Below are 4,899 nucleotides of genomic sequence, written 5' to 3'. Positions count from 1 at the left end.
AAAAAAAAAAAAAAAAAGCAAGCTGATTCTAGATACAAACTGTTATTGGCACTTTGAGTGGACATGTGACTGAAGGACCCAGTTTTCTTTTATGCTTAAACAGGGTATTTGATCTTTAACACAATGGAAAAATCTTAGCTCAATGCATCATAATCAACAGATCTGAGAGTAAAAGATGTTCTTTAGTTAAACAGTTCATCACTGGTGAAGAGACTACTTAAATTATTATTTGTTATTTAAATATGTGAATTAAATCTATGAAGTAAACCTTGGTGAGAACTATAACCATTAAAAAATTCTCAGACTATCATCTTTAGCTTTCCACCATAGTTTCCTATCCTGTAGTCTAAAAGACTGTGTTAGTCCTCTTTGAAGCAGACCAGTTTAGAGAACCCATGAAAAACTTAAACGTAGATTTAAATCCTGAACAAGAGCACCTATGCTAAGGATTACGAGGCTTTGAACAAGCATGCACTGACTTTGCACCTTTAGATGGTTACCAAGTGCTCCCAGGCCAATGTGGCCTGAGGTCCTACTGAGACAAGAGAAAAATGCAACTTCCAAACACCCCACACTTCAGGTCCCAAGACATTCAGATATAGGAGACATAGAGCAAGACATTTAGCGGGATGAGGACAGATAGAAAGTGAATTATCTTCCAGGTAGCAAAGTCCCCTGAACTACTGAGCTTCAATACCTAGAACCGCACCCAGAAGCAATTTGTGTCCGTTGGAAATAGTTTTAATACAATGTCTGAAGGTCACATACTGCAAAACAGGGAACTGGCAGCATTCTTTATTACTTGTAGCTTCAAAGCCATCTTTAGCTAGTTAACATTGCTATCACCTCTTTCACCTGTGTCCTCCAAAATGAAGTGCTGGCCAAGTCCATCCTGGAGAAAATGGACACGCTCACATTATCAGGTCTACAGAAAAGAGATACACATTTAGCTTCAAAGTGAAATCTCTGACATTAGCATTATTACTGCTTCTATTACTTCCAGTCTTGGCTACTAGAAAAGGTTGCAACTGTATCAGCAAACCTGAAGTCCTTTACCTACTTGGGAATCCTCAACTACACTGCTTTCATGCAGTCTTGCATGAAGGAATATTTAAATATCGCAAGCTAAATTTGCAGTAACAATTACAGTTTATGTTTTCTGCCAAAAAAAAAAAAAGGGAGCAGATGCCACCCAAGCACTCCAAATTTATTATACACATACACAGAGCTACTTGAGGAAGTAGGCACACCAGAAGAATGGCTTGCTTTTGTCTTAGGATATAAGGTATATAATAAAGATTTTATGGATATAAACAGGACCCTCAAGTCATGGAATCTTATCCTCATGCACAGCAGTGCACCACCTACATCATTCCTGAGGAATGTTCGCCTAATTGTTTTGAACTAGCTCCATTCCTCCAAATGATGACAAAGCTAGCCTTCCCAGATGGTCCAGTTCAGTACTAAAAGTATCTTTATTTAACTTACAATGTTTAATCTGTGTGGTTCTGATCACAACTTCAGCACATAAATTCCTGTCATGCGCACTGAGCATGTGGAGAACATACTAAAGTTTGCAGCCAACTTGCACCTGTCTAAAAGCAAGTGGCCACTGTATGACTGAGCAGCTTATCCAGGACTGGCAGCAGTGAGGAGGATGCCTTCAGTTCAACAGAGGAAGTGCTTGTGGCAGTATGGAAAGTTCTAAATTTTACCACTGCTGATGACTGATAATATACAAATAAGGCCATGGTTAGCATAACAGATAGGCACAGTGCCTATTCTGCCCATGAATGAAAATGTGGCCCCAGACATTTATTTCTATATAAAATGTGTATTAAAATTGTTTTAGAGAACATCCAGTTCCTGTAAATGTTATGGGAAAATGACATTTACGATTAACCAGTCTCCTCTGAGTAATACGATGTGTTATTGTTGGCTCAATGCCTTTTTCTGTCATACCAAAAAAATTAACTAATTGAAGTTTAAAAAGTTTCTATGAATTGGATCCTTGCACAGTTATGCCCAGTTCTGGTCAAGACAGCAGCAGTAGCACTGCCCTAAGCAAATCAGATACCAGAAAAGCACCTGTTTTCTCAACTGCCTGTCAGAAAAAAAAGCATCCATAAAAGAGGTCCACCTTGAACTTACAGACTATGATGTTACACACAGAATTAAAAAAACAAAATCAAATTATGGACAGGATTTATCTGTTGAAATTGCTTAAAGGAAACACAGATTGTTCTACTAATCTAAACCAAGTATTTCATTAAAGTGAAAAGTGTAAAAAGATGACTTAAGGGTTACAAACTTACACAGAGCAGAAGCAAGTGACTCATTCAGGGCATCAGAACTGCTGCAAACTCCTCAAGTCACTTGAAGGATACAGATTAAATAACCAAGACAAAAACGCAGCCCTACAACTATTACACTTCCATCAACAGTGAACACAGCATGGCAGTGATAACTAAGTAGTATTTGCCTTGCACCAACTAAACACATGTGGCTACTAGTACCAGCCTGACCAGAAATTTCCAGAACTTTGGCACACTGCACTCCCTTGTTTGTGCCTAACCTTCCCACAGGGAACAGGGGGAAGGCAGACAGAGCTCTAAAGTCAGTCTTCAGGAGCTCAGTTAACTTCTACCATTTTTCACTTGCTAAATCCTAGAAGTGATGTGCAATGGTAACCATTACTGGAACTGACACTCCCAACAGTGCACAACACATCCACCTGCACATGGGGAGGGGGGTGACAAGGAAAAACACTGTCCTGTTTATACCTGTAGTGCTGAGTGTTTTGTAACACTGCTGATTTTAAAAACAGCTCAACAACTGTGGTCAAGCAATAATGTTCTAGCAGTAATGCTTAAAGGATACATTTAAAACAAAACTCAGGATCATGAGGACACAGGATCTTTCCCTTCAATTTAACTTGTTATCATGCAATATCAAATCATCAAATGCAATAATTTCAATTACACTGTCATTTAAAAAAATCACAGATTATAAAAAGCAGTAGGTGTCTTGGTTTATTTTGTCTAGTTACAATACTATTAAAACCTCTCCAGGTCAATATAAATCCTCAAAATAATCCGTTATAGTAAGTTAACACTGTTTTTCCGTTTTAATAAGTCTGAAGTTCAGGCACAAAATTTTACTTGTTAAAGAGGAAGACAAAAACAGGACCCAGATTAATAACTTAGAAGTTCTTCCTCCGTCTTGTTGCTTTGACCCCTATACCACATCTCTTGTGGTTCATCTTTCCATTTCCTTCTGAAAGCTTTCCATCCGCAAAACTATAATTTCCTGGCTGACGTAAATTTGAAGAGTTCCAAATTCTGGTATTGCATCTGAAATTACTTGCTTTATTTCCGACTTTCCAGGCAGTGTGGAGAGAGGGTGAGAGACAGAAACGGAGGGGGGGAATGAATATGCACTCTGCTAATACGAAGAAATCCCAAAGTACTAACTATCAAAACCCAAGCTGTATGCTTGTGAGCTGGTTAAATCATTGGATGCATTTAGATTCAGGACAGAAGAGGATTAACAGTCACCCTACGCGCACAATTATGTGCCATTGAAATGCCAACAGTCAAAGAATACCTGAAATAGCTGTCAAATCTAGAAAGAGGGAAAAAGAAAGAAGACTGCATCTCAAAAAGGGGGAGACAAAGTCCAGCTCAGAATTCATTGTGCCATGTTTTCTAGTAGATGAACTCTGGGACCCTGAGTTTCTGAGGCCAGCTTTAAAGCTCATTAATACTGTGGTCTGGTCAGGTCAGCACTCATCTACAATTGTTTTTCAGGATATGCACTCAAGAAAACAAAACAAAACAAAAGCCTGGCAATAATATAACAGGATAGTAATTTCTTCAATCCCACCTCACTCCTGCACCTTCCTATCATCATCTCAGACGCTGCAGATGGCTACCATTGCAAGATCAGAAGTTGACAGACAGAATGGGTAACTATCACCTTGCACATTCAGCTGCTGCTACAGAAAGCACTAATACATTTTACACAAGACTGATGTTTTGATAGGTGATTTCCAAGAACATCTACACACAGAAAGAATATAATTCAAGACAGAAAAGTATTTTCTTAAAAAGAAGTTTCATTTTTTTATTAGTGTTTTATTAACAGAACTGAATTTTAGGGCTCAATTAAAATTACTCCAATTAGAAGTGGATGTTAATCCAGTCTTAAATCTTCCATTAACCAACATAAATTTGTTAAAAATTCCTCATGCCATTTACTGCCACCAAATTTACACAGGATTTCATAACTTTTATGAGCACCAATAACCCTGTATCACAAGGAAGAATTTCAGCAACTTAGTAGTTGTGAAATCAGAGTCATAAACAACGTTACTGTTCCAGATTAATTAATTTTTGAAAGAATATATTATCTGCATACATTTACTCAGCATCACAGCTCAACACATCTGGATATCCATTTGAAATTTTGCCCGTTAACCTAGAACTGGCAACAGCATTCATCATATATGACTTTTATAAAGACTTGTAAAGCAAGTCAGCATTTTCAACATCAGATAAAACAGTAATTACTCTGTGGTAGCCTCTGGAGTAATAAGGAGAACTCACACCCCCCTTATTAAAAGTCCTCATTTTATAAAATACATGTCCTTATCAGGAAATTTGCCTTACACAGTCTCTTGCTGTTGAAACATCTTTGTGGAGGTTTGCATCCCTGTATAAACTAATGATTTAAAATATACATATGTAAACAATATCCTGGAAAACAAATTTTAAAATCAGTGTTTGCATTCTGTTGGGAAGTGCTGACCGATTCAGATAAAGCCAACAGATTGCACAAGTGCTATGGTATGTTGCTGCTGTAACTACAAAGGCTTTTGACTTTGGAGGGGGGGGGGGG

The 4,899-nt window shown here is 37.9% G+C and overlaps 2 protein-coding genes across 7 annotated transcripts in view; one reads left to right on the top strand and one right to left on the bottom strand.

Annotated features, from left to right (window-relative positions):
• The window catches only part of CMSS1 (cms1 ribosomal small subunit homolog), a 247,164-nt gene that overhangs the window by 213,602 nt on the left and 28,663 nt on the right, over positions 1-4,899 (bottom strand). The window lies entirely within an intron of this gene.
• FILIP1L (filamin A interacting protein 1 like) overlaps positions 1-4,899 on the top strand; it is a 142,655-nt gene that overhangs the window by 127,911 nt on the left and 9,845 nt on the right. Inside the window, exon 1 of one of the 5 annotated variants that reach the window (XM_026843690.1) lies at positions 3,950-3,967. The exons of the other annotated variants lie outside the window; for them this stretch is intronic. The gene's annotated coding sequence lies outside the window, so the exon portion shown is untranslated. Of the gene's footprint in view, positions 1-3,949; positions 3,968-4,899 lie in introns of those variants that run through there. 5 annotated transcript variants of the gene reach the window in all.

Source organism: Athene cunicularia, assembly GCF_003259725.1.
Source record: "Athene cunicularia isolate RWA chromosome 1 unlocalized genomic scaffold, athCun1 chr1_part1, whole genome shotgun sequence".
Lineage (NCBI taxonomy): Eukaryota > Metazoa > Chordata > Aves > Strigiformes > Strigidae > Athene > Athene cunicularia.
Note: the sequence above shows the minus strand (reverse complement) of the source record. Positions and strands in the feature narration are given on the sequence as shown.